The sequence below is a fragment of the Hylaeus volcanicus genome, chromosome 7 (genome assembly GCF_026283585.1).
Source record: "Hylaeus volcanicus isolate JK05 chromosome 7, UHH_iyHylVolc1.0_haploid, whole genome shotgun sequence".
Classification (NCBI taxonomy): domain Eukaryota; kingdom Metazoa; phylum Arthropoda; class Insecta; order Hymenoptera; family Colletidae; genus Hylaeus; species Hylaeus volcanicus.
Window position 1 is genome coordinate 15,729,125 of NC_071982.1, and position 27,749 is coordinate 15,756,873.

The 27,749-nt window shown below is 45.6% G+C and overlaps 1 protein-coding gene across 10 annotated transcripts in view; it reads left to right on the forward strand.

The window, feature by feature from the left end:
- Positions 1–25,391, forward strand: part of LOC128880276 (uncharacterized) — a 162,783-nt gene extending 137,392 nt beyond the window's left edge. For all 10 annotated transcript variants that reach the window (XM_054130187.1, XM_054130188.1, XM_054130191.1 and 7 more), the window contains one exon: positions 22,119–25,391. The gene's annotated coding sequence lies outside the window, so the exon portion shown is untranslated. The remainder of the gene's footprint in view (positions 1–22,118) is intronic.
- The last annotated feature ends 2,358 nt before the right edge of the window (positions 25,392–27,749 follow it).

Here is a 27,749-nt window from a genome sequence, read left to right on the forward strand (position 1 = left end):
ACGTCGTGTGTGTTTAAATACACCAGAGGAAAGGTGGAGAAAAAAATATCCTGATGGTAATACGTATATGCAGGTGAGGAAAGAAAGCCGTGTGCAAACATAAAATCGAGACAAATACGTTGATTTTAATAGTTCGCACAAATAGTAAAATAAATTACTTGAAGTCGAAGTAAAGAATTTTAACTAATTTCAATAACGAAATAAATTATTCTAAACCAGAATGAATCAAACCTGCCCTAGAGCCTGTACCCTAGCCGCAAGTGAAAAAGGGCGTTGCGCAATTGCGATTCCAGGTTTCGTTCGCGTTCCAAGTCGAATGCAAATCGTTTGCCCGATGGGTACACGTATCGGCCTTCACGCCCACGCGTCTCCCCCTTCTCGGGATGTAAATACCCGCGACTCTCCGCGAGGACACGCCTCGACCCTGTTGCTCGCGATTTATAATCAGTTTACGACGGTAGTCGGTAACGGGCGCCGGAAAAATGGAAAAAGACAAGGCGAGTGGAAACCGTCAGTGCCTAGTCAGACACGGGTTAACGACGACGGGCTCTCTCGACGCTTGCTCGAAGGAAAAAAGAACGGTTGTGAAGTGGAACCTGTAGACGATACCGGAGAACAGATACGGGTTCGCTTTACTTTTCGATATTACCGCGCGCTGATAATAATTTCGCCTCGATAAACATGCCGATAAGCAAATCGGTTGTAACGGTAACGCTGGACTCTTTTAACCACTCGACTTAAGCTTATTCTCATCGTTTCCACGGAAAATTAACCCGTTTGTCAAGATAGGTGTTATCTTTGGAAAGTTTAAAAATTAGTCGTGAAAACGAGTATGCCGTACAGTGTGATGAACTGTTTTTATTCCCACTTTGATGAACCGTTAACTGTCTGTGCTCTCTCAATAAGTGAAACAAGTGAATTGCTTTGGGTAACAGGGAGCTTATTAATTAAATTCGAATTCAAATGAAATTTAATTAAAGTTCTTCTAATAACCAAAGAGACAAGCTCCAAAAATATTTCAAAAAAACATTAGAATTTCATTTTGGAGGTTCACGCTATCCGAATCGATAATTTGATCTCAAAGGGAGGTAATGTCGAAGGTGGATGTTCGCGAGGTCAAACGCATTCATCCGCGCGTTATTGTTGCGCTGTACCATACGAGTTATCGTCAGCGTGGCGGCAGTCACGCGGCACCGACACGCGGAAAATAAGAGAAGAAAGACAAGTAGAAATCCCGGTGCATGGTCCGCCGTTATGCCATCGACGATAGTGGCGTAATCAAAGCCGCGAAAGGAGGGAGCCACAGTAGTGGGGGGTGATTACTAACTTTCTATCTTATTGTTGACCCCTAGTCGCTATATTTACCTTCAACTACACTTCGATACTTGCTAAATAATAATTCATAAAGCTTAGTCTAATAATGCACTTTATTATCGAATGCACTCCAAGCACAACAAGTGCTCCAACCTCCATCTACGCATAGTCTCCTTTCGACTCACTCGAACGACCATAAATGCAACAAGGCAAAGCCCCCATAGAGACCTGCAGAAGCCTGTAGAGGCCACCCCTCCATAAATCAATCTCCCTCGAATTTTTCCTCGACCGCTTTCCGTCCCCTACAAACACGAACAGAGGTAGCCAGTTCCTGTTCGTACCTCGAGCGGCGAGCACTCGTCGCTCATCGCTTCGACCGCCATTGTCTAGCCCCAGCTACCCCGCTCGTTAGCGTTTACATCATCACGGTGTTCCCTGCATACAGAGCATCCTCTGCCCTTCGACGTCCTCTCCTTCGCCTGAAAGCGATTCGTTCGGTCGTGCTCGTGGATTCGATGTCCTAGCAGTCTCTGTGTGCATGGAAGAACGCGACTGCGTGTATGTGTGTGTGTGTACCTGCACGTGCATATTTGTGCGTGGGCGGAGACCAGTAGCCAGCTCGCCGCACGGACGGTTGATCGGCCTGTTGGACCGTGACGTGCCAACCACTACCACTTTATTATTACTACTATGCACTGCCGCGCATTACTCTCAGCCAGGCGTGTTCCTCCGCGGCTGCTTTCCTTCTCGTGGCGTGCACGTACGCTGCTTTCCGTGTGTCAGTCCACCAGCCAGGGTTTATTACACTTGCCCCGACGAAGCGTACGCCACGGTACGCATCCGTCTTGAGGATCGACGGGGAACGCGGAGGAACGCCTGCCTGCCCCTCGCAATGCGGATATGTCGGTTGTCTTCGCTCTGCACGGGACGGCGAGCCTCTGGGACGTCGGATGCCCATCGTCGAGGGTGGCTAGGGTGTTCACCGAGGCGCTTGTCCAGGTCTGCTCGACGATGTTAGAAAGGGAGCCACAAGTAATGGGGAGGCTGAGGATAGATAGTTTAGAGGTGGGCGAGGGATTGTTGGACGGGAGGGAATTAGAACTTTGGCAAATTCAAGGAGAAGTGGTGAAGTTTAGGGAAAAAGGATATCTGAGATTTGGAATTCTAAGATACTAACTGGAGAGTCTAAGGGTAGATGGTTTAAGAATGCTGGTTCCTTGAAGAGATAGATGAGGAGCTAGAAAAGGAGAATCAGGACTTTCGACAGTTTCAAGACAAGCAAATAGTCTGTATGGGTGATTCTGTGTTTGTGCTTGTTAGATCTCTTGTAGATTATGGTAGGACGTAGCTAGCGAGTCTTAGGGTGCGAATTTATAATGTTGGCTGAAATTGTGCGCGCAGGGTTCCGTTACGAATCTGCCTTGTGCCAACCACCAACGGCCACCTAACCGGACTTGCAAGATACTGGCCAGGCCATCGCGTAATACACATGATGCTCGTATATCTCGCGTTACGCAATACTTGTTGGCTAGATTACCGCCGTTTCACGGACTGCGCCACGGAGTTAGCTAGCTTGGCTTCTAATCGCGCCGCGAAGATGAGCATCAGGACTCGCCTGAGAGAAAAGATCAGACCCAGTGGGAATTGATGAGCCACTCGAGGGGCTCTTGAACGCTTGGTTTTCACGCTTCGCGCCGCGAAACTCCTGCGAAACCCTACAGGTATCGATTTAGGAACAGGTCAGGAATGTAATTATTGTAACTCGAGAAGTAAACTATTTAGGGCTTTTGTTTATATGACATTTTTAACACATTCTCAAAACGAAATTTAACGCATCATACACACCGATCTTAATCTAAAACAAAATCTGTATAAATATCAGCGTAAAGTTGATAAAAAATGCAACGAAGCACAAGCGGAATTCGCTTTCGCATCTGGCGTTTCGTTAACGATTTCTATCGAGACGGTTCGATTACCCGTAACCAGTCGGCCCGCGATCGTCGTAACACTTCCACCGTGGAAGGCGAGGCTGCTTTACGACTCGATCCCACCTTCTTACTCTCGCCTTCTATCCGCGGAATAGGGAAGAGGGGCTCTCGCGCCGTTTCGATAGAGCAGAGGTGATCCGCTTTTTCATCGGACGCGCGCTGCCCCGTATAAAATCCACGGGAACACCTTCTGCGAGGCCCAAAGCACCTGCATAACCGAACACCATCTCCGCCGCTCCGCAGAATCGGCCGAGCACCGTGTTTTACGACTAACCGTGAAATCAAACTCGCCGGTGTTTGCTGTGCGCTGGTATCCACAACATTGCTTCCTTCCTCTACCGTCTCCTTTTTTCACCTCCGTTCTGCCTCCGACTCGCGTTTTCTTGCCTCACCAATCGCCTGTTTGCGAACGAAGGACCTGATGCGTGCTACAGTCGTCGGAACATTCCGTTCGCGAGCACAGGAATCGAGATTTCTAAATTTAGATGCATGGAAAGTTTGTGGCTTAAATTGTTGAGTGTCTAGAAACTATGAAATTTTGGACTTCTGGGGTGCTCTGAATTTGTGATACAAAGCACAAAGAGAAGTTACGATAAATTTCTCCATATTTAAGGGATTCCCGTTTCTAAAGGTTTATTTCTCAAGTTCCTGCAAAGTCGAAGAAATTGTCCTACCTCCGAGGGTGAATTTACGCTTATTCCTTCCAAAAATGAGATTTCCCCGAACACGAGTGCTAAATTCACCGATAGATGGGTAGAAAATAAAAATCGATAACCGCGAGGTTTCTCGACTCGCGCTATTCAACGCGAAACGGCCGCCAAGGTTTTTCGAGTACGAATGGCGGAGAGCCACGCAAAAGTGGAAGCGAAGTGCCTCGCCGCACCGGTGAGCGCCTTTGGTGTTCTTGTGAAATGCGCGAGTGCAGTTCCGAGAAGTGTGCAGGCTGGTGGGTGGTCTCCATTCAGAGATGTTTATGGCTGTGTCGTGGCAAAGTGGCTGCACACCATAGCCCCGTGCGAGAGAGCCGTACACCTCTGTGGCGCCCGAAGGGTCGAAGACCTAGGTTCGTCAGGTTCACCCGGCAGCCGGGGAGACGTTCTATCGACGATGAACGAAAGTTACCGACCTCGAGCTTCCTCGAGTAACCCGCAGGGTATTTCGAACCCATGGAACTCCTCTATTCCTTTCAGTTTTATTTCTTCCTACGACTACACAAATTAAACCATAGAAACTTACAAAATTATAATTCCAAGAATCACTGTTTCAGGATAAACTTAATGTTAGTTTCCGAATCATATCAAACTTGTAATTATCGCAGCGAAACTCCCTAGTAGGCGTAATTAAAACGCTCAGGATACTATCGATACAAATCGATAAACGGTTTCAATCAGAGTCGAAGATAAAGCGTCGTTCAAAAAGACCGATCTGGGAACTAACAGCACGACGATCTATTCGTCTCGTTAAGCAGCGTTTTAACCTTTCAAATTAAAGGGGCGACAGAGCCGACCGGCCAATCGCGAGTCGAGATCATTAATTCTTCCGATCCGTATCGTTCGGCTTCAATAGAGAAATTTTCATATCGTAATTATCATCGTTAGATTTCCAGCCCACCGCCAATTTAAATCGAACAACGTGCTCGACGTCCGCTCTTAAATGATGTATTAACCGTTTGGACTACTTTCACCGTCGAGTCGACTTTGTCGATGATTTACGACGCTTGTGTAACCGATTGTTTTTCAAAATATCGGGTATCGAGTCTTTCAAAATTTGTGTAGTTCAGAAAACAAGCTATAGTCGATGTTCTCTGATTCAGGTTGGTCGACCCAGATCTAACGAGGACGCAAGTAGGTCGTGGGTTTTGTTTCAGACCGACATTAGTTTGACGCGCGGAAATTTATTTCCACGGAGGTTCGCCATGGAAGTTGTTCAAGTACCCGAAGCAGTTACTTAAACAGACGCTCCGGCGCTCAGCAGCGAGTCTCAGCGGATGATTAACGTTCAAAGTGATTCCAAGACCTTAAACGAATCCCAATCTCCTGCATCCTCCGCTTCTTCGACTAATTCACGTCAGCCTGCTTCTATTTCCTCCTGCACCCGGCCGAACCAGTTCTTTCCATCCATTTGCGCATCCCTCTTAATTTCCTGCTCCCGGAGGGCCCACCCTCCCCGGTTCTTTTATTTATTATTTTTTTTCGTCCACGAGAAATTCAAATTTTTCTTCTTACTGCCTTCTCGTCCAATTAGCTTAAACGTTTCCTCCTATTTACCTCGCTGAGAGTCTCAAGTCTCCTCGCTCGACACTTATTTGTAAGAAATCGACTGCTTGTGTGTTGGACCTCCTGGTAGCGCCATTATAGGGGATAGCTCTGCGATAATTCCATAAAATACCTACAGAATAATACCAAACAAGTAGTCCAAACCTCTCCAATAATAATACTCGAGGAAAAGCCTTCTCGCGCGATCGTGCTTTCCACGAACGTCGCGGATGAATTGCTTTTTCCTATATGGCATATTGTTTAGCATACAATAATAGCGTTGCACTTCCTCCTACCGTGTTGTTCGGGCCGGTTGCGTCCGCGGGGCCCTCCTATGGTCTCCCATAGGAGGCCAGGTGCGGCCGATCGGTCGTCGATAACGTCGCGGTGCCGATATTAATCGATATTCTAATCGGTGAATCGATGCCGCGAGCATCTTCGAACGTAATATCCGCTCATAACGGGCCACTTGTGCTTCTTCGTCGACGATAACCATCGATGGGTTCACGACACGTCGAGGGGGCCCCACGGGTGGAGCGTCCATGTCCGGACGCACGACGACTCCACGCTTCCGCGGTGTTTGTTTCCTATGGGAATTGATTACAACAGATGTTTATCGGCCTGGATGTTAAGTCTGCACAACTCGACAAGTTAAATGAGATTCGCGAACTCGCCTCGACGTCGATACTTGTCATCCTTATCATTTGGAGAAGTATCAGGTGATACGCCAACCTGTAGGTTTGAAGGGTACAAGCTTAGTATCGGAAGGGTGTTTTTTACGTAGATTGCTGTCATGTACGATAGATTATTCGTAAGGCATATAGGATAGATTTTGGTGCAGTGGAAAAATTTATAGGTAATTGTTTGCCTTATTTCGTTCACTCTGTGAAGAAACATACGAAGGCCGCTTGTCTGGCCCAGCACGATCCAATTCTACTTACTGACAAAAATAATCTTACAAATAACCAGTACGAATATTATTATTTACATTTATTTATATCAACATTTTCCATTCTTATTTTTAATAGTATCATCGCCAGTAAGTAAAAACACTATTAAAAAACAATACAAACCTAGTGTACGTAAACATTTTCTCATCGATTTGACTAAAACGAGCAATCTCGCTCCAAAAATTGAGTAACTCGCCACGATAATTAATCTTCCAAATTCCTCCAATCGTTTTTATTTCCCACAGTCCTGAAGTATCGTAATTTTTCGAGGTGGAATCCCCTGCAAAGCTTATCGAGACTTCCAGGAGTTTCGAAAATCTCCGCGAAGGTACACGTTCGTCGAAAGTCGATGGAAAGGCTCCAACGAACCTCCACGCTCGAGAGGAACTGCCTCGGACGCGTTATTCGAATTTTATCGATGCTTCTTGCGAGGGGTTCGCGGTTTAGTGGCTGGAAATCATTTACGCCCTTCCGCTTCTTTCGTCACACCCGCGGGAGACGATCATGAATTATTCAGACTTTCGCTCCCGTTCCAGCAAATCCGCATTATTTCCGAGTAAAAACGCGCCTCGCTCGCGCGGATTCATGGGGAATTTTTACTCTTACCGGCTGGTTGAACCGCGGCTGGCAGGTGCGTTCTGAATCCCCCCCATCCTTCTTTGGAATTCCGCGCGCTCCCTATATATGGAAGTTCAAAACGTAGACGCAGATGCATATCGGCATTATATTATCGCATACAGGGTGTCCAGCCAGCAACACGCTTAATTATTTTCTGTTAGAGTCTGTTGTAAAAATGATTTCACTAGAGTCTACTCAACCTGCGACCTTTCTAACTGACACCTACTTATTCCAGAGCAAGGCCTGTCACCTAAATCTTGAATTTCGAACGTTTCGTATCAGGCGAACATAAGATTGCATAATCTTAGCTTACGACACGAAACCATGAGGTTTTACGGTTAGCAGCGACGACCTCGTCGACGTCCCGCTTCCCTTCGCAAATGGTTCGCCCGAGAACAATCGGTACACGAATTTCACCAGCGGTTAAACACGCCAACCTCCGAAGGATGAACGAAGCTATCGCGGTTCGGCGATCTCCTCAAGTTCGGCCGGATGTTGGCGCTCCCCAAGGTCTCTCGGTGCTAACTTTGACCGTGACGAATGTTTCAAGTGGCAATGCCAATTATCACCTTTCTGCGAGGCTTCCAGACTGACTTACACGTCCTCCAATGGCGAGTCGTTTCTTCCACGACCTCATACCAGTGAAAGCATTCTAAATTAGAGTATAGGGAAGTTAGGTTTGTTTCTTTACTTTTCTTTACTTTTGGTGACTATTAGAACTCCATAATAAAAATAATCAGTGCGCGGGTTCGCTATTTACTATAGCGAGTGTTGGGGCCAGAATTTCACTCTCGAGGGCGTCACTCGGTCGCTACTGGTGCAAGAATTTCACCAGACGACGGTGCCGTTGGTTTTACGGAATGCGTAACCGCCAGTCGCAGAGACTCTTCCACGTATCGCTGGAATACCTCTGGGGAACGCGAGGTGGACCCGTGTCGCCGTCGCAATCCGGTAGCAGCCCTTTGGAATTTCGACAGCTTCCGTCTGGCTTCTCTCGGGAATCGATGAACACCTTTCTCCATACGCTGCTCTGACGTCTGTGTTCGTTGTCTATACAGGCTGGCTCAAAAGTGGTCCAACAAAACGCTCTACATCGTAGCAACGATGAGTCCTTCATTGTCGCGTACAGCTCTACGGAATATTAAAGGATTAAATGGAATTAAATATATGTAGAAACGGGAATGTGCAAGATAATTGAAAGAGTGAGATGGTCATCCATGGAAGGTTTTCCTTGCCGCTAAGGAAGGAGGACGAAGATCGTGCGATGGTCGACCATTGGGAAAATCGTGTGAACGTTTAAAATATCGACGATTGTGTAAAGTGGGAAACATCGATAACGTTAATGACGGGTAGTTAGAAGCGGCTGGGGCTTATCTCTCCGTCCCCGAGCGCAGGAAAAAGCCAGCCAAGATCGATGCATCGATGCGCGCGGCCACGACCAGGGAACATATAAAATGCACGGGTTATTGTCGCCGGGACTCTTACCGACAGCTGCTCGTTAGTTGTTGCCAGCCACGGAGGTGAACCAGTCGAACCTACTTCTATACTGGGTGGTTACTCAATGAGAATCTCATCTTCTGGAGCTGTTTATAAAATAACTTGCATCGATTTCAACCTACCGATACTTCTATCTCCTTAACTTCAACGTGATTGTTTTATTTAATCTACTTCCTTCGTTACTTAATTACATCCAATAGTAACACTGTACAGTTTCAGTACCAGAAGTGAAAGGAAAAATACAATAATGTACCGCCTCTTTTAACTCTGGAAAGTTTCCAAGGGACTAGATCGAAGGGGACCGTCCCAAAAGGGACACCCTGTGACGCAAGGAACCGAGCCTAACGTCAGAAGAGAAGAAAGGCAAAGTAAAGGGACAGACCACGCCTTGAGCCGCCTTGGCAGAGAAGAATTCGCGTTCGCCGCCGCTTCTTCGTCTCACCTGGCTTCGGGCATAACTAATATATCGACAGATCTCCTTCCCACCTCCTTTTTCACCTCGAGCACCAGGGATACGAGATTCGCGTGATCCCGAGACATGTGCACGCGAAGACTCCACTCTGAGAAAAGAGGATGCTCGATCTTACAATTTTACCGACTGGAGACATTGACCCTTCCAAGACTCATAGACCAGTCGATCGTGTGTTGCTTTCTCGTGGAACTTTAGTGTTTTCTCAATTATTTCTACCTCGAACTACCGAACGAATCAAGCAGACTTTATTTAGATCGATTTAAGGAAAAGAATGTTTTGAATTAGACGAAGAACAAATTTAATATTATGGTCTAGTAAGTAGTCCCTCGAGCGAACAATTGAATCTTTTCAGTAATTTCGCTCCTAGTACCGATCGAGTGTTCGATTACCCAGGGATCAAGGCGAACAGAATTTTTACTCCTTGTAGTCGTACGATAAATGGCGAGTTGCTGTTGCTACAACAAGGTGGAAACGAGCGCTACACTTTTCTCCTGTGTTCGACACGTGTAGCCTGCCTTGTATATCATTGAGTTTCCTGGAGCTAGGTAAATTAGAACTCGTGTTGTCTATTTACGCGGCGGAAACAGAATTGACATTCCGTTCGGATTAAGTTCGTACCGTTGAGATCGTATCGGCAGCGAAACGGGTGTTGCACCGATGGGAACAACCCGACGAAGGTTTCGCCGCACGGTGTCACTGGGTTACTGGAAAATTTTCCAGAACAGCAATCGCGACAGGAGGCGGCGCGGCGGCAGCATTCCATTCGGGATTGAAACTTTGTCGGCATTAATTGAATCGCGTTCGCGTACGAAAGCAGCTTACAGAGAATCGTTACTTGATGTTGTCGTCGATATCTTTAGGATGAATCAAAATTCTTTCGTTGAACAGACGAAGAGGGAAAGAATCTTCGTAGTTTGAGAATTGATGCTTGCCAGTTAATACTGTATAGGGCGAATTTTATTTTACCCAGACATCGATCAAACCAAACCACTCGACCAATAAAACATCTCTGTAAAAGTGTAATGTTCCCAAGTAATCGTTATATCGAGGTAGAGATCCGTCGCTATATCGAGGTAGTCCATCGATTACGAGGTTCGCGGCAGTTCGGCGCTGTAATTAACCGCGCGTGACGCGACCCATATCTCCGCGAGTGAATTGCTAATGTTCCGTTCGATTTTTATGGTCACGCAATGGTTTACGAGGCTCTCGTGCCCCGCGCGCTGGTATCGAGGCACGTTCGAACGAATCGCGCTCGTTGCCGCACCGCTGTTGGCTGAATTCGCTCTCACGCGGCGCGCTTACTCGTCTGGAAAATTATCCAGTAACCCAGTGACACTGTGAGAAGCGGCGAAACCTTTCGTCAATCGCACCGCGTCGATACGTGACTACTAGCGTCTTCTTGTCCAACTACTTGCATTCAAATACCTCGTGCTTTGGTCAAGTAACTGGTCACTAGCGGCACAGATATACAGCCACTTATATACGATAACTCCCCCATGACTATTTGTACCTTGTATGTCTAGTCAAGACGTTTGTCTAAGTTGAATGATAGGTTTGAAGTTTCCAAATGAATTTTTAATCCAATGAATTATAGTATCATAGATGAAAAGACGTTAGAGTCGCGTGAATTTACATAAAATTTCAAGTGAATCCCTCGATTACTTCCTCGGGCCATTTAAACAAAAATTCAATTCGTTTACCCTGAGAAAAAAGAGCCGTCGCAGGGCTTCCGTTTACCGAAGACCGTAAAAAGCGAACGGGAGCGGGAGAAACCGGCGAGCGGATTACACGAACGGTCGTCATTGAGCCTGGGGCCGCGAGCTAAAGATCGTTTAATCGGTCCGCCGGTAACTCTCCGCGCGGTAAATAAATAACATTGTATTACACCGTCGCGGAGCGGGTTTCACATCTCACGGAAGACGAACGAACGCGCGGATCGTTTTCCCAGGCGTTGCACTCCCGTTATCGTTATCCTCTCTCACGTACGAATGCCAGGATCGGTGAACGCCGATTCCTCGGGTCGGCGCACCGCGTTCGAAATGCCGCGTTACATCGTAACGGTGATCGATTTTCCGGCCTCGAGCGGGACACGGGAAACGAGAGATACCGATCGTGGCTACCGTCGATTCGCGACTCGCCGTTTCTTCCTTTTCTTTTTAACCGAGACTGAAGAGGAGCAAAGGTCGCGACTACTTTGCGAGATTGTCGATCGTTAAGATTGTCGAAGCTCCTGAAGATTGATGTTGGTCGTTAAGGCTTGTTGGGGCTTTTTTTTCAATTTGTGGAAGAAAGCCTAAAAGAATGGTGGGAAGTTGATCGTCGACGTGGTTAGGTAGTCGATTTTTTAAATCTACGTGGAAAAAGTTTAGCGTGTGTAAAATCTGAGAGGTCTGAGAAAGCGTCAGATAGCAGGAGAATGTTAGTAAATTCGTGAACGTTGAGTCTTCGAGTGTATAGTTTGGCGAATTGGTTTCTTTTTTTGGGAGGGTCCTGCCTCAGGCTCCGTTCTCGCCGAGCGATTGCTTTGCAAGATTGTTGGTCGTTAAGATTGTCGAAGCTCCTGAAGATTGATGTTCGTCGTTAAGCGTTATTAGCCCTTTTTTCAATTTCAAGAAGAAAGGGTACAATGGCTGAGAAGTTGATTATCAACATAGTTGAGACCAATTTATTTTAATTCGGCATACGTGTTCGAAGAAGACCTAAGGGTCGTTAGACGATCACAGAGAAAGATGATCAGGCTTCAAGCTGAATTCTCAAGTTTCGAATGTATAGTCTGACGAATTAGAGATGGCCCCTGAGATAGAGAAAATTCTAGACTCAGTCTCCGTTCCCATCAGCCGATTACTTTGCAAGATTGTTGATCATTAAGATTATTGAAGCTCCAGAAGATTGATGTTCGTCATTAAGCCTTATCGAGACTTCTTTCAATCCATAGAAGACAGGCTACAAGGTGTTGGGAGGTTGATTATTAACATAGTTGAGGTCCATTTATGTTAATTCATTATATCACTTTGGACCATAGTAATTCTCGAAAGTATCTTAATAATTAATAAGAATCATATAACCACGTTCTTGAAAGTTACCCAACGTTAAGTAATGTCTACGTACCTAACCCAGACTTTTCTATCCGACTATGTACTAAACGCTCCAAGCCGGAAGTGACTCCTCTCGTTCCCAAGGTGTTTACGATAAAGTGTGTTCGATAAAAATCTCGCTACCAAAACGGACAGGCATTTTTCCGTGATGCAAAGAGACTAGTAACGATAACGGTGTGGTTCCTCTCGTCTCCTCTTTTTCCCATTCGCATCGACGTACTTCCTCCCCAGACGTGCCCCGCAGATTCCCCTCGTGCGCCAATTTCCACTTTCGATTCGTTCCACTTCGGGGGATCGTTTTCCCAGCCGCGAGGAAATCGGTGGAATTTCACTGACATTCTCTCGTTTTATATTTCGCTCGTTCCTCTCCTTCCTCTGCCATTGGCCCATGAGTTCGAGCCGATAAACCGCGCTAGAATCTCACCGCGCAACCGAAGCGCGTAGGTAAACGCGCGCTGCACGGGCTTCGTTCCTGAAACGGAAGCGAAGGGCTGCAATTATAGCGGTCGTTACTTTTCCCGCTTGTAACCAGAGTGACTATGTATCGCGCGGTCGATTAACTGTGACCTTCGCCGCTCAGGCGAACGTAGAAACTTGGACGAATATGCGCGCGCGGGTTCCTTCTATTTATACACGGTGTCCAGCCATGAAGCATCGAATTCGACCCAAGTAGAATGTTTCGAGGTTGCTAATCTTCTTTACAAGTATTTTATTTGTACAGAGTAGAAATAAACAGTAATATTGCGTCTAACGTACATAGATATAGGTAGGGTGATGACAGGTTGTTGAATCTCTTCAAGATCGATTCCTTGTATAAAAAGGAATCAAAAAGTCCTGTACGATTTTGCAATCCAAAGCTCCGTTAACAAGATACAAGCAAGTTCATCAGTGTGAATCCCAGCGCCACGCGCAGGCAAACTTCACCTGCCCATATCTCGTCGAGGAAACCTCCGATTGCAAAATGCTACAGGACTTTCCAATTCGCTTTTCAATCAACTCCAGTAATACGCTTTCGAAAAATCGATATTTCCTACAAGCGTGTAATTACATACCAGAGTAAACCAAGCCCATGAATTCTGAATCGAGCAATCGAGCAACATAACCTCCCTGTGACTCAGCCTGTTCGACATCCGTAATTCGTAACAGCGATAGCAATTTTATTACCATAAACGCAGTCCGCCCGGCGAAACGGTGGGACTTGTCGTTATTAACCATTCCAACTCGAGGCATCTATCCGTAGCTGAAGTCGCCTATCCCAGCCTGAAAGAACTCCTGAACGGAGGCCCGTTTTTAAACGATCCGCGAACGGCGCAGTATTAATTGCACCGATTAAGGAATCACCGTAATAATCCCATCCGCTATCGGGGGCCCGCATGGAGATCGCAGACGGAGGAAGAAGGGGTTTAAAAACCCCGTGCATCCGACGCGCAGGGAACAAGTGCAATTATATTTGCAAATAGCGCGTCCGATACCGTGGCCGCGATCTCTCGCATGCCCGCCAATGCAAATCAAACGGAAACCTTTTGCAACGCGGCTGCACTTTGGCTCGTGGTGGGAGGAGGATAAACTACGCCCCGCCGTTGATTCGAGAAACGAACTATCAATTAGTAAGCGGATCGGTTACCGAACCCAGCGGGACGATAGTACCCTCCCAGAACGTTATCACTCTGCTTTTTCGATTTGTATCATTGCTCGATGAATTCTCAGGGTTCGAATGCATGGATAGATGCATTTCTTGGTACGTCTTCCAGGGTGGATGGAAGGATCATCGAGTTGTTTAATAGGAATCGCCATTACGGTGGTTTGTTGATTCATTAATTTACTTAAACGCTGAGAAGGTATTTATGCTATCTCTTTGCGTGTTAATGTTACATTAATACGGATAAATGTTAGTTTGATTTCTTATAATTTAATCAAGAACCATTTTATAAGTTGGGGTGATTCAAGGTAGATCCAGCCTTCGAGAAATATTAGGTAGACTGGAAAGTAACGACGTTTCTTTTACATTAAATTCAAACAAATTTTTAATAAATTTCTATATTCAATCGATTATGTAATCGCCTTCGTTATCGACAGCCTTTTGCCATTTAGTGTGCAAATTTTCAATGCCATATCGATAGAAACCAATGAGCTGATGAGTGATAAACAAGTATTTAAAATTCCACAAACGACATTACTTTCCAGTACACCTAATATAATCAGGATTGATAAACTTGAAAACGAGAAACCCCGTGCATCCCCGTATTTGCGTTATAAATCACGTAGAGTTAATAATAGGAAACCAGTACGTCTGGCCATGAGTTATCACCTGAACAGAAGGGAATATCTTGGTCCCGTTTCGCAATTGACGAAACAATGAACGATGCCGCAAATTCAATTAGAAGGATGCATTGCGCCAGGTCCAATTACGTTTCCTCCGGTGACAATGATGAATCGTAACCGGGTGTCGATCGCGAGCAGCGCGTCGATTATAAAGGTCATCGAGTGAAAGTACGCGGTCAATTAATACCCCATCGGTACCTACGCTTCGGTAATGATTACTCTAGCGGTGCACGCGTTAAAGTCCTTTAGAACCCTGGGACTGCGCAACTGACACGTTCAGATTCATTCGAAGCCTAGAGTTTCGTCCGTCACTGCTTTACAATTTCCTTCCTCGCGCCAAAAAAAAAAAAAGAATATCGATACCTCCTCCAATAAATTCCAACTGTCCTAGGTCACGCAAAGATCACATCAGTTTCTGAAGCACGATGTATCCTACCTATTTAAAGTCAATTTAAACGGTGAATCTCCTCCAATTGTTTCCTCCGAAGATCGTGACGCGTTTACATCTACCAGAGTAAACCAACAGTCCCGAATTACGTAGAGGTCGCTAGTATTCTCGACGAAAGGTTATTCCCCGTCTCCAGATCCTCTACGAACTTGGAAATCGAAGGGCAGCGACGCGTGCAACACGAGCGAGTGCCGCGATAGGATAATCGGAGCGAGAAAAAGGCCAGCGGTTAGGTGACTCGACTCGACCGCACGCGATCTGGGTCGACCGATTGCAACAATGCGCTTTGTGCAGCGTGCACCAAGGGAGGAAGGCACAATCGACATATGCACCGGGTTAGCTGGTCGCTCGCCTACGTGCACGTGCCTCGCAGTTAGCTCTCCGACTCTCGTTCCGTGCCATTTGTTGCTGCGTTTTCCTCCTTCGACGGAGCGCGCTTTCGAAAGGAGAGACTTTGCGTTCCGCTTGCGCGTTTATCATCCAGACAGGTATTTCTTGTAAAATTTTGCGCGGGCTCTACTTTGATTCCAATCATCAACAAAAATATCCATGAAGCTGCTTTGCGTGTCTACTTGCCACTAGATGAAGATATATCTGCACTACTGTAAAGCGAACGAGGGACGTTGGGGGCCCTCCTTCTCCTTGGGGGGTTGGTATTGTCGCGCCGGGGGGTTGAAGCACGAGAATTCATTTTAATTAAATAAAATGTTTATTAACAAACTATAACTTTTAAACAATGTAACGATAATATAACGATAATCTTGGAGACTTGTAACGAAACGTCTTCTCTCTTTGAGTTCTCGAATCGCTCTCTTCTATTTTAAAAGTTTGCCGCTTCCTGGCAACCGGAAGCGCGGGAACTCGTTTCCGCAACTTCATATCGTCGCAACATCTTCGCACCGTCGCGACGATGCAACTCGGAACTGTAGTGCGGCATCTTCATACCGTCGCAACAGTATGTTCGCCAAACCTACAATCCAAACCTACAACAAGCCACCATCAAGGCATCACGAAATCCCCGAATCACCACCAACCTTAACACCGAATCTCCAACGCTATCTCCCCAATCCCGTTGCGATCTCGTTGAACGCGATCTCGTCGATTCCAAAGCGTTTTGAACGACGGATGCGGCGAGTACGTTGAATGGGTATCCGAAGATTTACAGCGTGGCTTTTCTCTCAAGACGTCAGCGAGATCGCTGCGTCAAAGTTCTCCGGGGCTGTGTTCTTCCCACGAATTCAATTCCCGATAAGAGAGGCCTGCACGGCGCTCAACCGACGGAGATTTAACTAAGATCCGCGTATTAGTATGCCTGGCTAGTATAACATGGTAGAAAACGGTACACGGGACCGCGACAAAGCCCGCCGGAGGTAACTTATGGGTATGAACTCTGCAAAAGGACTTCCTGCATGACCTCTGATCGGGAAACAAGGCCGTGGCCGCGAGCTGGGTCGTTGTACGAGGCAGACGGTAAGCAAGGAATATTCTTGCGGTGTTCGTTACTGGTTCCTATCTCTGATAGCGTACGCGTCGCGTAGGTCAAAATATTCGGTGCCTCCTGCCCAGTGTTCCTCAAACTCCTCTGACCGCTCCAACGAAACCTATAGACCCACTGCTAGCACCGGATCGATTCGTTAGATAGAAACGTGCTCTTGCTGGTCAGTTCTACTGGATTGTCTGGAAAGTACATGCCGATTTTTAGTAGGCGGTACAGATCTGAATATATCGAAATGGTTGAAAACAAATAACATGTGGACATCCCCTTAAAAGGTGGAAAAGTTGTGGAACGAAATGGTACATGCACAATTCAATAAATATATATCAAAATTCAAACGTGTCTTTGAATGTTTCTTAAAAATCGACACGAACTTTCTGGACAACCAAATGCGTCAGTAGATACCAATATTTCACGAGGTTATCTTTAATTGGGTTATTTATTCAGTGTAAACTCAATTATCGCGTCCTTTATACAACTAGTAGCCCACGAAGTATCATCGTCTTCCAGGCGCTACTTTATCTGTTCTGTTTGCTTCCTCGTTTTTCTTCGAGTACGGTCTAGCAATTTCGGCGTCGAACACGGATCGATCCTCGGTTCAGCGAGGAGCACACGTTCAGGAATGTTAGCACGGGCTCCAACATGATAAACGACGGCCAGGTATAACAATGGGTTCGTTACCGAAAGTTTGGCTCAGCTCGGGGGCCCCCTTGGCGAATCCTGGCCCCGGCGAAAAGGGGTCCCGGGTTACTGACCTCTGGACACGAATGCCCAGCTCGCTGTAACAGCCTTCGCGAAAAGTACGCGTGCACCGAAACCTCGGTGCTCCTAACAAGAAGAAATTAACAAGAACAAACTCTGCGCGAACCACCGCGATTCCTGACAATTCGTTTCTCGAAATTATTGGAGTTGCGAAGAATCGCGTTCAGCAGAGAGCGAGAATAACGAATCCCAAAGCGAAGTGTTTCCTCCGAGACGATCGTGGCTAAGATATGACGTCCGACTGGCTGCCAGGCTTGAAGGGGTTCGCAAACGATCGGTCGTTGAACTGCGAATCGTTCTTGAAATGATATTCCTCGCCGTGAGGAATAGAACCGGGCGCGACGTGTAGAGTCCACTGGTCGCCTTTTCTTCGGGACTGCTGTCCAGCCTAGGTTTATGGAGTTCCCCGAACTTCCACTAGTCGATGAAAGGATAGTTTTCCTAACGGGTAAATAAATTAACACCGAGTCCATAATGTTTGCAGCAGCTGCTTTATTAAATCTGCTGTTGTTAGTAAATCTTTTAATTTAAACGAGTTGGAGTGTCGATGAGAACCCCTGTGAAGTGACTTGCAACCTTTTATCCTCAAAGTTTGAGAGGACTCGCGCTGCCAGGTTCTCGGTACAGTCTAGACGCCGTCAAGTGTTTTAGTGACCCATTTCGGTTTCTAGAGCTGTCAGGAGGTATACCAGGCTTCATAAAGGAAGTCCTTTATTGGCTGTTAATGCCGTCGCGTGGCCGCAAAGGTGCACGCGCGCGTCGCAATCGGCCATCGTAAAAATATGGCTCTCACTATTGTCCCAGTCCTGGGATGCCCTTACGTTCCCGTATGAATATGACTATGATGATACCCGGAGCGTGTGGGACGCTTTGTTCCTCCTCGTCGGTCTGTCTCTCCCTGCACTGGCGTAGGACTCGCGCTTCTTCGATATTCGGTGCATCGTTTCTTCAACGTGAAATTAAACGAGCCGCGTTTACGTATAGACTGGAGATTTTATGGTTTTGCAACGAATAATAGTACAGAACCATGCAATGGTTATTTGTACAAAATTTTCCATAGACCCTTACTTATCACAAATAAAATTGATGGCGATTTTTTGCTGCTCATGAAGAACCTAGCATTTAAGTTTATCGTTGCCGCAGGAGGGTATTCCCCTGACCGATGACGCGGCGAAAAAGTGCGACGGGTCTGGCGGTAACATTGTCTCCGAAAAAAATAAACGTATGCACGCCCATTGTGCGAATACGAGTGGCGGAACACCACCAGAAGGGTTTTTGTTCCGATGTATGGCGGAACATATGCACCGACGCCGTTCGCACGACGTCCTCCTGGCCTTTTGTCGTCGCTAACGAAAAGGAACGCGTGGCCTCGCTAAAAATGCCAGGCCTTTTTCACTCTCGACGAAAACATCCCGAAGACAGCGCGATTGTCGCTTTTCCTCGTCGCTGAGAACATATTCCAGTTCTTTCAGCGTCAACGATAACAGGAAAGTTGGCGCCAACTACTGCAACGTCTTTATCATCCATAAAGATGCAAGAAAACGCAAGATATTATTACCAACAGTGTAACGTTAATCCGTCGACCCTTAAGGATACACTAGACGGGACACAACCATTACGTAAATCATATTTGTACCAGCGACAACTAATTTTTATGACGAAGAAAATGATCATTTTCTCAGCCATTGTTCATCATTTTGTTACGCAGCGAAAGGGGGCAGTAATGCAACGAAGCCTCGCGAATTTCGCGGAGTGATCGTCGAATGAGTTATTTCGTCGCTATCAACGTAATTGCCACGTGCGGGCTGGTGATAAATAATTCGCAAATATGCACCACGAGCAGCGACAACGTTCTGCGTTGGGGCGGTATCGCTTCGTCGATGGTCGCCTCGAGATTTATCGATGCGTTCGATTGCCGTTGCCAAAGTCGACCTCGAGACCGCGTCCTTTGTCTCGGTTCCTCGTTTTTTAAAGGACGAGTAAAATAACGCGAACGTAGACGCGGCATAGCTCTATTAACTCCCTCTTTCTCCTTGTTTCGACGATGGGGAGAGAATCATACGTTTGGATCGGATCGATGATGGTTTCTCGCGACGAGATTTATCGATTCAATTTGTCGACAGTATTCCTCGTTGAAACATTCGACAGCTGAATCTGTTTAAGGTTACGGCAATTAAAGATCAAACGTCGAGATTGAAAAGCTGCTGGCCTTGTGTATTTTTTTTATATCGAAGTTGTATTTACCATCGGGTTTGTTGTGTGGAATTGAACGCGGCCCTTATCCGCTGTATCAATTGCTAATCGAAAATTGAGATTGAAGAGGCTGTAATTGTTTAATTTCTGGGTTGGGTTAGCGATAGGATAGAAGTGTATTTAGGATCGACATCGTAGTTGCGGAGATATGTTTTATTTCATCCTTTCATACGTCCATAAATAATAACAAAATTCCAAGAAAAATGTGCAGCTCTCCATCAGGATCCTCGTGCCAATATAAATCAAAAAGTCCATTTTCATTTTGCAATCAGAGCCCTCGTTACCGAGATACGAGCAATCCAAGTTTTTACGCGTTCATCGTCGCGCAGCGTCCGTTGGGGAAGCGCGTGGTCAGCTGACTGGGGATACAAAATGACGCGCGCCAGAATTTATACCAGCAAACTTTTCTTGTTTATATCCTTCGGAACCAAGCTTCGCGTTGCAAAATGGTACAGAGCTTTTCGTTGCCATTTTCCACGAGGAATCAATCGCCGTTAAGAATAAAATCCCATAGTATTAAAACCACCGTCAATTGTCGCTTAACGTTCAATTCCATGAATCAGAGTACGTCACTTGTACGTTAATTCTCCAATTTGTTCGAGTAGCGTCGAACTCTGGCGGCTACGCTCCAGGAAATTCGAGGCAGAGATGAAAGTCGTGCACACGCACGTATCAAACGCAATCCAGTTCCCCGGAGCGAGGGGGCACGGCCGCTGGATGCTGTACGCGATTGGTCGTTATTAAAAGCACGTTATTACGCCGACAGGTATTAGGTACGGCAATCGTAAACGAGGGATTTTAATTGGCCCAACCGATAAAAACATTCCTGATGAAGACGTTCCACCTTTCAAACGGTACCCCTCTCTCGTCAGACTGAGACGCGATGGACTCGAATTGCCACGAACGAGCAGAGTCCACCGTGCCATAAATCATCCCGATAACGATTTAATTCTACCCCGGAATCGCAATACTTCATTATTTATTTTACACAATCGCGCGGAGAGGCGAGGAAGAGGCTTAACGCGGCGGATCACTAAAATTCTTGATGTTTCAATTGAATTTCAAACGAAGCGTAAAGCGCTTCTCCGCTCGCCTGTTCCGCCGATGTCTCATCCGGGTGCACGGTTGTATGTCTAGGGGCCGTTTATTATGGCGCTTGAGAGATTATGAATTCAAGTGCGCCGTTCGTGGCAGAAATTGAGTCGTTGTAAAACGAGAAATCGTAACAGTTCGCTGGTGAAATGAGCAAAAACTCCTGTATCCTTTACGATCTTAATCTCTGCGCGCTGGACGTATATCCTAGGTATCGAGATGTAATTAAAAACGCGACCGTCGCGGTTCGAGTAAAAGTAAGAGATTTGCTGGTACTAATTGAAACGGGCCGTACGATTATTCGTGGGAAATTGTTGGGGAGACTTATGAATTCTATCTGGAGTAATCAGAGTCGCGAGTTAATTTAGATGGGCCTATAGAATTTCATTTACATGTACTTCGTAGCTGTCGCGTTCTCAGCGTCTCATCTTCGCGGTACACGAATTACGAACAGCTTTCATTGGAATTGGAAGTGGAAGTCTCCTGATCCTAACTGCGCCTGGACACTCGAGCCAATATACGATCGTCTGATATAACCAAACGTCGATCGACTCCACCAATCGTCACCTCCACGCGAATCCTCGACCAGGCTCTTCTTATTCGATTATTCGCTGCTTGCCTACCTCGACGCATTGTTTCCCACGCGAGGGAACCTAACCATGGGTACAGCGAGGACTGCCCAAGCGTTCTGCATCGGCAATTTGCATGACCGATGATCGAGCAGTGCTGCAGCACAGTGACTAGGTGCATCGTCATTACGCACTGGCCAGATACGATCAAACTGTCGGTAATGATAGTCGCGCGACCCGGCGCGCGTACGCGGAGCCAGGGTCGCGTTTATTAAATTACGTCAAATTATTGGTACGCTCCGAGAGCTGATTATCAAGGATGATGCCCAGGAATCATGCGAGCACGCTACTTCGAAGTATGCGTTTTCATTCTCCCTATTGCCATGGGTCTCCTGGCGCTGCTCAACACGGGAGCTAGATGGCCGATTTGTGGGCAGAGATCTTCCTTAGGACGTAGTTGGTATTTGCGATTGACACATTCGTAGCTTTTAAGAGTCAGCGTGTGTTATATGCGTAGCATTTAGGCTAAAGCCTCGTGCCTTCTAAACGTATGGAGTTTGGAGGCTTTCATTTCTACTTGTTACTTGAGCTGTACCCTCAAACCTTTCTCACAGAGTATTTTTCGCCAGATTGGTGAATATCTCTTGAATCTTCAAGAGTTGGAGTCTGTAAGCTCACATCTGAAACTTTACCTCTGTTAACCCCCCATACTCCTACCATCCCTCTTCAAGATTACCCCCTTCACTTCCTAGACAATATCACCTTACTCTCTACTCCACTTGAGATCCTCGTTTCGCCCTTCAATGGCCTGCTAGACAAGCTTTAGATTAACTTGTTCGGTATAATATGAGCTAATCGAGAAGCCATAAACCCGAAGTCAAGCCCATCAAGGCCCAACTGTCACCTCGAATCCCTTCCTACAGGTCTAAGCTAATCGAACAAGGTGTTCCATAGGTATCGATTTAACGAAATCCATCTTTTGTTTCAGATTCGAACCGACGAAGGGCTGAAAGAAGGCAAAGAGCGGTCCGAATGGGACGCCATGGATCTCCGATGTCTTCAACTAATCAAAACTCGTAGCCAGAGCTCAAGCAACGGAGACGGACCAGTGTCCGCCGACTTAATCGACCACTTGTCCTTTTAATCGATAAACCGCGGCAGCCATTCGAACGCGTAGCTTTTAATCTACGAATCGAACCATTCCGAACCGTGGTCGCATTTTTCTACGAGGAATCGAGGCTCGCGAAAGCGTGAACGAGCTAGAATGATCTGCATGAACAGAGAAAGAATTTTTGCGAAACGTTCGTCGCGCAGACGTCAGTTGCGGTGGTTCTCCCTTTCAGGGAACGAGGTAGGATCATCTGGTGGTAGTAGGTAACAGATGAAGGTGAAAAGAGGATTGAGAGTGGGACTTGAAAGTGGGAATCACTGCATCTGGAATGAGAGAAACAGATCAGGGAAGGGAGACCTCTGTAGCTACTCGAGATTTTCTACTCGAAGACGAAGTGGACCAACAGCGATGCGTAACAGGAGAGTCTGGAAGAATAGTCCTTAGAGATTCTTCTACAAGGACTCGAGAAAGTGGCCTTGATATTACAGATGCGAGAGATTAGTCAGAACGAAGAACGTCTAAGCAAATTGCCTTAATACTATGACTGTGAGAGATTGGTCAAAATAAATAAGTCTTGTTCGAGCTACCTTTGTAGCTACAAGGTCTTCTAATTCCTGTATCTAGAAAGAAAGGAAACCTCTGTAGCTATCGAATCAAGAGTTCGTACTCAAAGTGACCAACATGCGTAACGCAAGGCGTGTTGGAGAACAATTGGAGTCCCCTAGGGATTCCCCTACGAAGACTTAGAAAAGTTGCCTTAATACTACGGGTGTATGGGATTAGGTCAAAATAAACAGATCTCGTTTGAACAACCCTCGTAGCTACAGAGTTTCCGAAGATCAGTGTTAATCCAGCTTCCATTCATTGCTGAGGATGGAGCACACTCAACGAATTTAGATATCGAAAAGATCGTAAAGACAGGATAACGTAGAAAGTAAGAGTGAGCGTATGGAAGACTTTACGGATCACGAGACTGCTTCTCAGGAAGGGGAAAGCGAGGATTACGAACGAACGACTCAGAAAGGCGCTTCTCGTGCCCCATAGGGATCACGGAATCGCTAGGCACACGCTACTAGGCAGCGAGATCATTCACGTTGAAAACGCGCCGTTAGTTTAATCTACTAAGGAGCGTAAGTTAAGGATACGAATGCCATAATAATGACCAAGTTTTGTGGTTGTACTTAAGTCATACTTTTACACTTTACTGTTTACGTTATTAAGGGCTAATTAAGTACGTAAGTTGCATAATATTCTATCGACGGAGTGTCTTGTATCGATTTAACATTAGGCCTCTGTTTTCTTTAATTTTTTTTTTTACGGTTCCATATCGGCAGATAACGCGGATAGGGACACTCCCGACTCGCTGGATAGAAATTAGACAAGATGAGACTCTGTGCCTTTTGTACTTACCCTCGTTACAGTGAATGCTACCAAAATGATCTTTACGCGAGAATTGATTTTGAGCCTCGACTGATGGGTTGAAATAACTCACACGGTGCCTTCGTAGATCCCTAATTGGCTACAGTAAGTCGTCCGTTTGGGTCTATATGTCCCACAGCTCATTTTGTCCGTATGTGCACAGCATATACATACATACTTTGATACAATTTTAGGCGAGTCGAAACCTAGTTTAGAATCACCTTGCAACGATTCTACACGTCCAACCTGAGCTATTAAACATGTAATGCGTGTTTCTCCCCCCCCCCCCCCTCCCCCCATCAGTCGAGGATTCAGCGAGTGGTTGTTGGTTGAAAAACTTGCCAGCAACGGGAGTCTCGAGATATCCGTTATCAGTGCATTTACATCCGTCCCGGCGATTCCACGAACGTGGACGAAGGCCTGTGACACCCAAGATGGTGCGAGGGAACCGCTTAACGAACTCTTTTATCGGAAGTCAGGTATCGAGACCGCCTGTCGTTTAATGGTCCTGGCCACACGACGCGCTCTGGACCTTGGTCTCGCTTTTGTGATTATTATTTAAGTACATGTTAAGCGTATACTAGGTTAGGCTAGGCTTTTCACAATATCTCCTTATGTACTTGAGAAATTTACGTTCCCCCCTTCTTCTCTCGCTCGACGAAATTCTGCGCAACCTCCGCTACACGACCCCCCGTGCCACCTGTACAACCATCGTGGATAATAGTAAACCCTGTTTGATAGAGGGCGTGGAATTTCGTGGAACTAAGCGAGGCGAGATTCGTGCATTTATACGTTTAGAAGAAATAAAATCAACCAAGATTTTGGAGGACGATTTTACCTCCGCCTCCGCCATGGAGTCCGCGGGTGACCAATTGGGTCGGTGAAACAGTTTGACGATAAGAACACGTTTAATCCGTACGACGTACTAGCTCTTACAGTTCTGTAACATAAGTTTTCTAGCCCGTAACGTTAAGAAGGTGTAGATTTTTGATTCTCATGATAAACATTCTATTTTGCGTAATGAATTTGAGGGAGAAGGCACTCGGTCCCCTTTACGATGGAACTCTGCGCGTTATAATTGTTCAGGAATTGAGAACGAGTATCACGTGCGCAGAGGTTCGCCGAGATTTTGCCAGGAGAACGGATCGCAGTGTTGCCAGTGTTCACGTTGTCCCCTAAAAGTCCCTAGTCTTTCGTTATAGTCGTTGCACATAGATTCCAAAACTCCTGTAATAACGGGAACCCCTTTTAGAACCGTTCGAGCTTCTCCATGGAGAAGCTGTAGAGCTTCCCATATCCAGAGCTGTAGAACTAGTGTGTACGACTATCTCCCACACCTTTTATTTGTGCACATGTAACTCTTGTTTTTTCCTACCGCATTTTTGTCACAATTCTTCTTTCTCGGTTCTCTTCGTGTCTAGTTATTCACAGGGCATTGGGTGCATCATTTTCTCGCATTTTCCTCTTGTGTTTTATCGCGACGGGATAGCGCGGCGGTTCCCATCAGTGATTAATGTTATCATGGTGAAATGCTCGATGCGTAAGGGTCGAGGATCGTTGTGCCTTCGAGTGCGCATGTTAACGATCGTAAGGATTACAGACATCCACTTTGTGATTCCGTAAACAGTTGTTCAGTGTTTTTTTTTTTTTTTTTTATACTTCCCTTAATGCTTATCTAGGATAGCTTGTGTACCCTAAAGAGTGTTTCAATAAAATTGACAATGAAATCAATTGATCCTATGCATGAATGTCCTATCCTTCCTTCTCTTCTATGTTATTTCAGCTTGGTGGTATGGTATCAGTGCAACGAATAGATTATATTAAATGTGTACAACATTCTCCCTATAAATTATATGATAAATAGTTTATATATAATTTACTCGTTAATGTTTGTGTCCACTGTCAAGATAGAACATTGGGTGCTGACAGGTATTATTTCGTATCGCTCACATATTCCTTTATTATTTAATGAATAGTAGTTTTATCGTTTTATCGTTTACTGGAATTAAATTTTTAGTTCAAACAACAAAACCTACATCAAAACACTCCAGTTCGTTGAGAAACAGCTCCCATTCTAAACAAGTATATGGCGCCATTTGGTTCAACCCGCGTTAGCTGCAGAGAGAGAGAGAGAGATAGCAAAGGCGTGAGCTATCTATCCTTGTCGCACAGTTCCTAATGGCGCCATCTAACATCAAAGCGCCCAAGTTTGTCGTAAAATAGTTTCTAGGCGCGGCGGCTAGATGGCAGTATCAAAGGCAAAATTACCGACATTACTATTTTTCTAATAAATTACATTTTTACGTTAATATGCAAGTTATAATTACGCCAGAAGCATTGTAATATTTTAATTGTGATTGAGAAATCATTCCTAGACGTCTATAATACATGCCGATAATTACTTCTAGTCGCGCCATCTAGGGGCAAAAAGGAGAAACTACTTCACGACAAACTTGGGCACGTCGACGTTAGATGGGGCCACTAGGATTAAATTATCGACCTTACGTTAACTGTAAGTTAGCCCTTACCCTTCGACGGACTATTTCATTACAAACTTGGACGTTTTCCCACCGATGGCGCCACAGGTTGAAGAACCAATATTTACAAAATTAGTTCGATATGTTCACCGGTAGATGGACATACCAGAACTTATCCTACGAATGACTCGCAGGTCAACTTATATGTATTATCAAAATTTAAATTCCATTTATAGCAAATAGAAACAATTTCTTCTAATATATTTTTAAATATTATTATTCATCATAAACATTATTCTGTCAATCTGCCATGAAGACCTCATTTATTCTATTTAGCTGATCCTACGAATGAACACCGCAAGGACAAAGGACTAATAAACATTATTAAAAGAACGACATATCAAAGAATATTAACAAGATAGTATATAGACAAGGGTAATACATTTTCTTCAAATAGAAACGGAGGTTAACAAAAATAGAGCTATATAAACGAGCACATTGAAAAGATAAATTGACAACGTGTAAGCTTCGTATTGAAACGACTTCGTCAATCTAAGGTTGCGTTTCAATACCTTTAATTACTTCCAGTTTTTCAGATCTCATTTTAATAACGAAGAATCATGTTTCCAATACATCTCCATGAAAATCCATTAAAATAAAAATCCACCGTTCTAGAACGCTAGAACCAAAGATTTCTTTAACGCGAGGAGCAGAAGAATTTTGCAAAGAGCAATAAACATTTGTTTAAATTCTGTTCTCTGAAAGCAGATGAATAGAAATAAAAAGGAGAGTTTCATGGGTGTGTTTTATCTTCGAAAGAGGTATGTTTTTCTCCATTTCCTTTGAAAAGAACGAGACGATAGCACAGCGGTGAAGCTTCCAGACCGCGTTGTTGTTCGATTCGCGTTCGAACGGAAACGAACGCGACGGATGGTTCGTTTTCGATTAAAAGCCCTCGAGCTGTGAATGCCCGTATCCGAAATCGATAATTAATTTTGCCCAGGTTGGACGGGGAGGACAGGCGAACGGAAGCCTGACGGAAATGGTCGGGCACCATTCGGTTACTGTGATGTTCCGATAAAACGTCCCTTTTTATCCCGTTCTCTCAGCCGCCAGATTATTGGATATTATTCCATTTCAAGCGTTCAATCCCGCTACGATTCGCTCGCTTGGATTCCCACGGGGGATTTTCTCTGCCGTTCGCTGATTGTCGAAGCCACTTATGTGCACCCCCCACGTTTCAACTCGATTCGAAGTGTTACATATCAACACGGTAGAGTCGAATGAAAGATTCCTCCTTTAAAATAACGTTTCGCTTGTTTTTTCATAGGTTACTCTTGGAAGAGCGTTCTTCGAATAATCTTTAGTTTCCTTTGTTACGTGGACCAAAGGGTTCACCAATTCCAAACTTTTCCATAACCATGATCGCGGCCTGAAGCGTTTTTCGCTCGATGGGTGAAACGTTCAGTCATTGTCGTCCAAATTGAAATGGGGCAATGTTCTCGAAAACAGGCAGGCACGTTGAAAGGAGTATCCGGGAGTTTCCGTGACGGGGAGATCCGAATCGCGTAAATTCAGAGGCTGAAACCCATTATCGAGTTTCAACCGCGGT